Source organism: Carcharodon carcharias, chromosome 13, assembly GCF_017639515.1.
Source record: "Carcharodon carcharias isolate sCarCar2 chromosome 13, sCarCar2.pri, whole genome shotgun sequence".
Classification (NCBI taxonomy): Eukaryota; Metazoa; Chordata; class Chondrichthyes; order Lamniformes; family Lamnidae; genus Carcharodon; species Carcharodon carcharias.
In genome coordinates, this window is record NC_054479.1 from 5,853,340 (window position 1) to 5,864,784 (window position 11,445).

Here is an 11,445-nt window from a genome sequence, read left to right on the forward strand (position 1 = left end):
AAATTTGGATACATTACACTCTGTCCCCTCCTCCAAGTCATTAATATAGATAGTAAATAATTGAGGCCTAGGACTGATCCTTGTGGCATTCCACTAGTTATGTCTTTTCAACCTGAAAAAGTCCCATTAATCTTGACTCTCTTGTCTTATGTGCGTTAACCAATCCTCAATCCATGCTAATACATTTCCCTCAATATTGTGAGCTCCTATCTTGTGCAATAGCTTTTTATGTGGCATCTTATCGAATGCCTTCTGGAAATAAAATACACTACATCTACTGGTTCCCCTTTATCAACTCTGCTGTGATATCTTCAAAGAACTCTAGCAAATTTGTCAAACATGATTTCCATTTCACAAAATCATGTTGACTCTGATTGTGTTAAGCTTTTCTAAATGTCCTGTTATTTCTTCCTTAATAATGGACTCTAGCATTTTCCCAATGACAGATGTTAGGCTGACTGCCCTATAGTTTCCTGCTTTTTGTCTCCCTCCCTTCTTGAACAGGGTGGGGGGGTCACATTAGCGGTTTTCCAATCCACTGGGACCCTGCTGGAATCCAGAGAGTTCTGGAATGTTTCGACCAATGCCTCCACTAGCACTGCAGCCACTTCCTTTAAAACCCTTGGATGCAGGCCTTCAGGTCCTGGTGACTTGTCTGTCTTTAGTCCCATTAGTTTGTCAAATACTTTGTCCCTTGTGATAGAGACCGTTACAAGCTCTTTCCTCCCATTAGCTCCTTGCTTATCTGATATCTTTGGGGTGTTTATAGTGTCCTCCACCGTGAAGACCGATGCAGAACTTTGGTTTAAATTATCTGCATTTCCCCGTTCCCTGTTATCGATTCTCCAGTCGCATCCTCCAAGGGTCCCACGCTCACTTTAGCCACTGTCTCTCTTTTTATATACCCATAGAAGCTCTCGCTGTTTGTTTTTATATTTCTTGCCAATTTACTTTCATAATCAATTTCCTCCCTCTTTATTAGCTTTTTAGTCATCCCTGCTGGTTCCTAAAAAATTCCCAAACCTCTGGCCTACTACTAGTTTTCACCGCTTTGTATGCCTTAGTTTTTGATTGGATACTCTCCTTTGTTAACTACGGGTGGTTCATCCTTCTCTTCGAATCCTTTTTGACCGGGATAAATTTTTGCTGAGCATTATGAAATATCTGCTTAAATGTCTGCCCCAGCTCATCCTCTTAGTCTATTTTCCCAGCCCACTTCAGACAACTCTTTCTTCATACCCCTGTAATTGCCCTTATTTAAGTTGAGGACACTGGTTTGAGACCCAAGTCACTCACCCTCAAACTGAATTTGAAATTCTACCATGTAGTGATCGCTACCCCCTACAGGATCTTTAACTATGAGATCTCTTATTAATGCCACCTTATTACACATTACTAGATCTGAAATAGCCTGTTCCTGGGTAGGTTCTGCAATGTATCGCTCTAAGAAACAATCCCTGATGCACTCTACAATTTTGTCTTCTATGTTATCCCTGCCAATCTGATTTGTCCAGTCAATGTGCAGATTAAAATCACCCATGACGATTGTGATTTTATGCATACCTCCATTTTTTCCTGATTTATACTTTGTCCTACAGTGAGGACCTATAGACGGCTCCCACCCGTGACTTCTTCCCCTTGCTATTCCTTATTTCCACTCAAACTGATTCCACATCACGATCTATTGCACCTATATCACTACTCACTGCCGCACTGATACCTTCCTTTATTAACAAAGCTAGCCCACCTCCTTTTCCTTTTAGCCTATTTTTGCAGAAGGTTGAACACCCTTGAATACTGAGTTCCCAGTCTTGGTCACCCTGCAACCACGTCTCCGTAATAGCTATCAAGTCATATTCATTTATTTCTATTTGTGCTGTCAACTCCTCTATCTTGTTAGAAATGCTGAGTGCACTCATATAAAGATCCTTAAGCTTTGACTTTTTACCATTATTGCTCATTCTGGTTCTGATTTCTGCTACACTCTTCTGTTTATATTTTCTGCCCCTTCCTATCACACTTTGATTATTGTTCACCTCTTCAATGCTCTGCACCCCTGCTCTTGTTTCGTTTTGATTTTTTAAACTTCCCTTCAATTGAACCCTCCCCCCGACTAATTAGTTTAAAGTCCTATCTCCAACCTTAGTTATACAATTCACCAGGACACTGGTCCCAGCATTGGGTTCAAATGAAGCCCGTCCCAAGGGAACAGCTCTCTCCTTCCCCAGTACTGGTGCCAGTGCCCCAAGAATCAGAACCTATTTCTCCCACACCAATTTTTGAGCCACACATTTAACTTTCTAATCATATTTCCACTACAGCAATTTGCACGTGGCTCGGGTAGAAATCCAGAGATAATTACCTTTGTGGTTCTGCTTTTTAATTTAGCCCCGAGCTGCTCATAGTCCCTCAGCAGAACCTTAGTCCTACCTATGTCGTTGGTACCTACATGGACCATGACAACTGGATCCTTCTTCTCCCACTCCATGTACCACTTCAGCTCAGAAGACATGTCCTTAACCTTGGCACCAGGTAGGCAACACAGCCTTCAGGACTCTCTTTGCTGCAGACAGCAGTATCTATTCCCCTAACTATGCTATCCCCTATTACTGCTATATTTCTCTTTTCTCCCCCCTTGCTTGAATGGTGCTCTGTACCGCGGTGCTGTGATCAGTTCGCTCATCCTCCCTGCAGTCTGTGCCCTCGTCCACACCGGGAGCAAGAACCTCATGCCTATTGGGCAGGCTGAGGCTCCTGCAAAGTTAAATTCTGGATCCCCAGGTCTATCTCGATTGAGCAGTACATAGTGGTAAGATCTGGAAGAGGCCATTAAGCTGCTTGAGTTTGCTCCACCAGTCGATCAAATTTCAGCTGATCTGTACCTCAACTCCATTTAACTGCTTTAGATCCATAACCCTCGAATCCTTACCCAAGAAAAATCTATCAATCACAGTTCTGAAAGCCCCAATTGAATCTTAATACCCGTAGCTTTCTGGGGGGAGAGAGTTCCAGATTTCCACTATTCTTTGCATGAAGAAATGTTTCCTGACATCAGCCCTGAACAGCTCTAATTTTAAGATTATGCACCCTTGTTCTGGACTCTGCACCAGAGGAATTAAATGGAGTTGTTAAATCTGCAACAGAGACCACTGCAGTTCTCATGTGAATACTGTTTGTCTTTAGATGATTATAGGGAGGACAATCAAAGTTAATTTGTGAGGTGTCTGGTGAGGAGAAGTTTTAGCTTGTGGCAAGATTCCCATCTTGGCCAGTAATGCCTGTTGCTATCCTCCCAACCTCTCATGAGAACTTCAAGGGAAATGGGAATTTGCAGTTTCTCTAGGGTTGAAACTGATTTCAATCAACACCATGACACATATCTGGAGAAACCATAGAATCTTATAGCAGGGAAACAGACAAAAGAACCAGGGGGAAATGTTACACAGTGAGATGTTGTGATAGCACCTTCCAAACACTACCATCTAGAAGGAGAAGAGCAGCAGAGACAAGGGAACATAACCACTTGGAAGATCACCTCCAAGTCACTCACCATCCTGATTTGGAAATATATCGCCGTTCCTTCACTGTCGTTGGGTCAAAATCCTGGAACTCTCCCTAACAGCACTGTGGGTGTACCTACACCACATGGACTGCAGCGGTTCAAGAAGGCAGCTCACCACCACCTTCTCAAGGGGCAATTAGGGATGGGCAATAAATGCTGGCCCAGCCAGTGAAGCCCACATCCTGTGAATGAATAAAAAATTAATCTGAAACACACTGCCTGAAAGAGTGGCGGAAGCAGATTCAATGGTAACTTTTGAAAGTAAATTGGATAAATAGTTAAAGTGGAAAATTTTACAGCTGTATGGGAATGAGCAGGGGTTGTGAGAGTAATTGAATAGCCGCAATAGGCCAAATAGTTTCACATGCTGCATTTTTCTGCAATGTGATTCGGCCCATCGTGCACGTGCTGGCCCTTTGAAAGAGCGATCCAATAGCCCACTCCCCTGCCCTTCCTCCATTGTCGCGGAATTGTTTTCAGCTATTTATCCAATTCCCTTTCAAAAGTTGCCATTGAATCTGTTTTCACTGGCCTTTCAGGCATCGTGTTCCTGTAGAAATTCCAACCCCTCCCCCCAATATCTCCCCTCCATGTTTTCAAATCAAGTTTGACTCAATTTTAGTTTCTAAACAACCTGATGAGAACATATCAGGAGTTAACCTTTTGTTAAGATAAACTTTCAAAGTATTGGCTATCAATGTAAGATTTCTGGTTTGATGTTTCTGTGGTTTTGTGTGCAGTGTGCTGGCATCTCCTGGACACGCTCATTGTATTCAACTCACCACTTAATGTAAGGTTATGATAACAGCTGCCTCTGTCATGTGGCTTAAAATTGGGCTGTGGTTGTCTTGTTGGCACTTGTTAATCTACTTTCACTTCCTCCCTTTGCCATCCCATGCCAATTTAAAATGCAATTTTGTTATTATTATGAAGCAGTTTCAACAATGCAGCAAAACTAAAAGTGACAGATTGTGAACCAGACATTGAGGCTTGAATTGGCTCCAAGAGCAGATTGAGATTCTTTCCTCAAGGCACTCTCGGCTGACTTCAGTTCAGGTGAGCCCCTGACTTCAGACTCAGGTAAGATTCACCCCAGGAGAGCACAGCAAAATGGCCTGGATTCAATAAATAACTTCCCTGAATCATTCCAGTGACCCTTCATCTGCTGATGGTCAAGGGAGCATCACTGTTGCTTTAAAAGTTCGGTGGCAGAATGAATTAACAGTTTGGGACGATTGGCCCTGAAGCGAATTTAAAATTAACTACAGGCACATCTTAAAAAGTTGGAGAGACTTGGCTCTTCCTATTGAAACACAATGAACGCTCTGCCCCTCATACGGATGGTTTGACTTTCTAGAACAATGTTTTACCAGGCTGGATTGGCAATATGTATTTGAAACAGTCTTCACTTTCAACAGAAATTGGACCTCATATGCCATGGATATGGTGAGTTATGGAACTAGAAAAATTAGCGGAATGATGCAAACTTGCTTTTGTCTCCCATGACATCTTGTGACATGTAAAGAAACTTCCTCCATCCAAACTCCTCATCCCTTTAGCAAGAAGAAGTCTCAGCGTCAAGTTATTCAAGAAAATGCTTACTGTTCAGAGGTTTTTAGTAAATGTATAACATCAGCCTTTGTCTCCCTGTCACCCCTGCTTCCTCTTCCTGTCAACTGCCTCACTTTCTCACTCTTAATGGTGTGGTGACCTTTCTGCAAGTGAATCCACAAGCTTCTCTCTATCTCTGTTGCTCTACACAAGTGGTCATACGTGTGCACACACACCTTCATGGGCGCTTGTTTGTAGGTGACAAAACTCTGGTGAGTGAGGAACACATCGTAGTTGAGCCCAATTCTGTCCACACCTGGGACTTAGGCATATGTAGATCCTTTGTGCGAGCATGGGGTAGTGTTGGATAGCAAGCAATAGTAAGAGCGCTCACCATTGTCTTCCACCCTACTCAACACAAGGTGCTCCAGTCAATTGTAGATCTGCAAATTTAGTCCAGACCAAGGATTAAGCTAATTACCTTCCTCATCTGTGAGGTTCGGTTAATAACTGGATAAACTGACAACCCATTGGAGATTCGAATCAGTCAATAGCTGTGCTCACAGAGACCAATCAATGATCTTAGATGTTGAAACAAATTCTGCCCCCTTGCCCGTGGATCAATAGATTAATGAGGGCTTGTGAGGTCTATCAAAATTTCCTGCCCTTTTGAAAATCTAACAAACTCTGGCATTGACTCAATGGCCAAAGGCACTAATGAACCATTTTCGGGTTGGCTACATGTGAAGAGTGGAGTGCTACAGGGATCAGTGCTGGGGATTCAACTTTTTACAATTTATATAAATGACTTGGATGAAGGGACTGAAGGAATAGTGGCTAAATTTGCTGATGATACAAAGATAGGTGGGAGAGTAAATTGTGAAGAGGACTTAAGGAGGCTACTAAGTGACATAGATAGGTTAAGTGAGTGGGCAAAGATCTGGCAAATGGAGTATAATGTGGGCAAATGTGAAATTGTACATTTTGGCAGGAAGAATAAAAAAGAAGCTTATTATCTAAATGGTGAGAGATTGCAGAGCTCTGAGACTCAGAGGGATCTGGGTGTCCCAGTGCATGAATTGCCCAAGGTTAGTATGCAGGTACAGCAGGTAATTAGGAAAGCCAATAGAATGTTCTTGTTTATTGTGAAGTGAGTTAAATACAAGATTAGAGAGATTATACTTCAGTTATACAGGGCACTGGTGAGACCACATCTGGGGTACTGTGTACAGTATTGGTCTCCTTATTTAAGGAAGGATGTAAATGCATTAGAAGCTGTTCAGAGAAGGTTCACTAAACTAATACCAGAAATAGGGAGGTTGTATTTTGAGGAAAGGTTGGACAGGTTAGGCTTGTACCCACTGGAGTTTAGAAGAGTAAGAGGCGACTTTATTGAGACATGTAAGATCCTGAGGGGTCTTGACAGGGAGAATGTGGAGAGGGTGTTTCCTCTTGTGGGAGAATCTAGAACTAGGGGGGTCACTGTTTAAAAATAAGGGGTCATCCATTTAAGACAGGGATGAGGACAATTTTTTTCTCAGAGGGTTGTGAGTCTTTGGAACTTTCTTCCTCAAAAGGCGGTGGAAGCAGAGTCTTTGAATATTTTTAAGGCAGGGTTGGATAGATTCTTGATAAGTGAGGGGGTGAAAGGTTATTGGGGGTAGGTGGGAATTTGGAGTTGAGGTTACTATCAGATCAGCCATGATCTTATTGAATGGTGGAGCAGGCTCGAGGGGCTGAATAGCCCACTCCTGCTCCTAATTTGTATGTTTGTACGTCCTGAGCTCTAAATTCAATGTGATATTTTCAGTTTAAGCATGGCAGTGACTAACCTCCATGCCAAACATCCCTCGGCTGCTTTGCATTTGGTTAGGAACTGCTTGTTTCATTTTAGGTAACATAACAAGGAACTGCTGACTTGGTCCCAGTTGATTCACGGGCTGTGGAGTTGCAAGAGGTCATCCCTGCAACCACAGCTTGCACTCACCGTAAATACTCGAGTAATCGTCCATCTCAAGTAAACGTCGATCCCTGGCTTTTGACCAAAAAAAATCCTATTCTTTTATTTACCTCAGTTGATTATTCATTAGAACAGTTACTAATGAATGCTGAACCATTGCAACCCCCGTAGACCAAGGCTTAGGTCAGGGGCTGGGGGGCCGTCTGCTTGACATTTTCCAATGGCGCAACTCTTACCCTTCCTCTGACCCCTGAGCAGCATTGAGGTTGCAGGTCAGCCAATGCTGCCACGTCCTCTCCTGTGCTGTGGCGGATGGGGAATGGGGTAGGGGGTTAAGGTTGGGAAGGCTCCCTGAAGTGGGCGTGCATCCTGCTGAAGCTATATCAGGGAGCGGGCTCAGGTTTGATGTCTCTATGGGATTTTGGTGAGGGTGCTATGTTGACCGGTCATTACGTTTCCCTCACACCCGAGGAGTGCAGTAGGAGTGGATCAGTCTGGAACCTAAGGGAGCTCCATGTCCAGTTCAAAGCTCGTGGGACTGGAAAAAAAAAGCATCTTCGCAGTGATGGGTTAACTCTCTGGTACAGGAAGGACCTATTCAGCCTTGGCACCATGTTTGGAAGCAAAGGTAAGTTCCACAGTTTAAGGTTGGAATTTTACGCTGGTGGGATTTTACAGTTCCCGCCGAAGCCAATGGACTTGTGAACAGTTCACCACATTTTATGGCCCCACCCCTGCCAAAGCAGGGCCATAAAATTCTGCCTGAGGATCGTTCATAGGCACGGACCCAAATGCTGAGAATGCTGATGGGTGTCTCCATATGTCTCACCATTGGCTTCCCCCATACCTTTAAGTCAAAAGCAAGCCCCTCAAAAACATTACCCATGTAAAAATCAACCCCCTAACTTTCTTCCTAAAAAAAAAGTCTCAAAAATTTGGCTCCTTTAATGTAGTAATAAATCCCAAAGTGCATCATAGCTGGTGGTAAATTGGACGGAGCTTGGTAGTTCAATCATTTCTATGGAAAAGAGGAATGGTTGAGTGGTGGTGTCCAATATGGTGATGAGTTGGATGGAAGCTCCCATGTTAATCTTTGGTCTCTGGTCAGTAGGCATGCCAGAGTGAGCACTGCACAACCTCAGCCTCTGTGCGATGGGGGAGAGGAGCAATGAAGGGAGGTTCAGATTTTGGGCTTCCATTCCTGTATATGATAGGTTTAAGCTTGACTATGAAGCAAATCCCCCATTACCCAAGGCTCCTTGGACAGCACCTTCCAAACCCATGACCGCTACCATCTAGAAGGACAAGGGCAGCAGATAGATGGGAACACCACCGCCTGGAAGTTCCCCTCCAAGTCACTCACCATCCTGACTTGGAAATATATCGCCGTTCCTTCACTGTCACTGGGTCAAAATCCTGGAAGTCCCTCCCTAACAGCGCTGTGGGTGTACCTACACCACATGGACTGCAGCAGTTCAAGAAGGCAGCTCACCACCACCTTCTCAAGGGCAATTAGGGGTGGGCAATAAATGCTGGCCCATGAATGAATAAAAAAAATCGCTAATACACTCTACCAATATTAAAAAAAAATCATTTTCTAGATATGGTGTTACTGGCATGGCCGAGATTTATTGCCCACTCTTAACTGTCCTTACTGAGTGCCTTGCTAGGGCAGTTCAGAGGGCAGTTAAGAGTCAACCACATTGCTGTGGGTCTGGGGTCACATGTGGAGACCAGGTAAGGATGGTAGATTTCCTTCCCTAAAGGGCATTAGTGAACCAGATGGGTTTTTATGACAATCCAGTAGTTTCACAGTCACCATTGCAGAGACTAGTTTTCTAATTCCAGACTTATTTAATCAGCTGAATTTAAATTCTCCAACTACCTTGGTGGGATTTGAGTTCACATACTCTGGACTATTAGTTAATGTACCTCATGTATATGAACATAGTAGTAGGATGGAACAATTCAAACCCTCGAGCCTTTTCTGCCATTGTACTCTCATGGCTGATCTGTACCTCAACTCCACCCACCTGCCATCACTGCGCAAATTCCTTAATACCTGTATTTAGCAAAGATCTGTCAATCTCAGATCTAAAATGATTAATTGACCTGGCGTTTGCTGCTTTTTGTGGGAGACACTTCCACATTTTCACCACTCTTTGTGTGAGGAAGTGTTTCCCAAATGCTCTCCTGAATGGTCTGGTTCTGAATTTAATGCCCTGGGCTCTTCCCCATCAACAGGAAACGTTTCTCCCTCGCTGTCCCCTGATTCCTTTCAAAACCCTAAAAACCTCAATCAAATCACCGCTTAGTCATTGTATTCCAGGGGATGCGAGTCTTAATTTATGTAATCGCCTCTCATAATCATCGCAAGTCCTGATGCTCGGGTCATCAATTCATCCCTGGGGTGTGGCTGAGAGGTGGAATGTGCGGTGGTAAAGAAAGACTTGCATATCTATAGCGCCTTTCACAATGTCAGGATCTCCCAAAACACTTTACAGCCAATGAAGTACTTTTGTGTACTCATTGTTGTAATGTTGGAAATGTGATTATGCACAGCAAAGTCACAAAACAGTGGTAATTTCTTTGGACATGAAGGGAATAGTGTGGGAAAGTAGGGTTGGGGTAGGAAACCAACCATGATCATATTGAATGAAGGAGCAGGCTCGAAGGGCCGGATGGCCTGTCCCTGCTCCTAATTTTTACATTCTTAACCTGTTTCTGTTATATTGGTTGATGGATAAATCTTGGTCAAAATACTGCATTGGAATGGGTTACGTACACCTGAGAGGGCAGATGGGGCCTCTGCTTAGTGTCTCTTCCAAAAGAAGGAACCTCTGGCAGTGTATCACTCCCTCAGTACTTCACTGGGACTGTATCTCTGGATTATATGTGCGAGACCCTAGAATGGAATTTGAACCCTTCAACTGTGTTAGCCATTGAGCCACGACTGACACTGAGGGAGAACTTGGAAGAAGTTGCCTAGAAATCCAGGTGAGACAACTTCTCACAACTTAGAGACAACTTAGCTCATAATTATGACCATTGCTCCCATTATCACAGCAATCATCAGCTTTTCCCATTTACAACTCCTCTAGAGCCATCTTTTGTTTCCTTTACTTGTCCCATCACCACCCCTGATTGCCTTGCACCATCATCCCTTTTCTTATTTAATCACTCCTTCCCTTCACCCTATCTGAGATCCTCCCTTTTGGTTTTTCCTCCCCTCCCCTTTCCCTGCCTCTATACTTGTTTAAAACCTCTTTGATCCTAAACTTTTCCCAGTTCCAATGAAAGATCATTGACCTGGAATGTTAACTCTGTTTCTCTCTCCACAGAAACTGCCTGACCTGCTGCGTTATTCCAGCATTTTCTTTCTCTATTTGGAAGAAGAACAGGGGACTTCTTCCGCTGTCCTGGGGACAATATTTACCCCTCAACTGACATTACTAAAAATGGATTCTTTGGTCATTATTACATTGCTTTGTGGGATCATGCTGTGCTCAAGTTGCAAAGTTCTGTACATTAAGACAGTGACTACACTTTGAAAAGCCCTTCATTGGCTGTGAAGCATTTGGGACACCCTGAGGTCATGCAATGTTGTAGAAATGCGAATTTGCTCCTAAGACTTTCTGTCGTTACTACTGTAAACCACAGTAGTTTCCTGTCACAATGTGATTTAACTTGCGAACTATACAGCGTAGACAGGGTGAATGAGTTGTTGCCTCTTCCAGAGGTTTATCTTTTAACCAATAGACCCTTCTGCTATCTTAACCATTTTGGTTTGGTGAGCAAGCCTGGATTTTGTCTTTTATTCATTTACGGGAAGAAGAAAGGAAAGGATTTCTGCATCTTAAGCATCATTGTCTAAAGCTGCTGCCTTTCTACTCGTTTGATTGCTGGGATTTTCCAAGAGGTGGTGAGTGAAGGCTGATGCTTCTGCCAGGGATGGCACGATGGAGAGGAGAGAATTCAAAGGCCAAGGATAAGGAGCAAGGCTTGGGTGTGGAAAGGGGCAGAGGGACTTGTAAAGGATGATCCATTCTGGGAGGTGGAGGTGAGCCAGGAGGGGGCCAGAGAGGCTGGGGGGGGTGGGGGTGGGGAGCGAGATTGTGTCCGATAGGGCCTTGGTGACGGAGATCAGGAGTTGGGGTTTAGCCCTGGAGATATCAGCCAAAGGAGCTTTGGAGTGGTGTTCAAGAGTTTGACTGAGGGTTTCAGAAGCCGTAGAAGTGAGGTCGAGGCAGAGTTTGGCAATGTTACAGAGATGGAGTAGAAGTGAGATGGAGTACGAGTAGAAAGTGGAAAGTTTGATGATGGAGCAGGAGAGAGATTTGAAGATCAGGACAACAAATTGGATTCAGCTTCT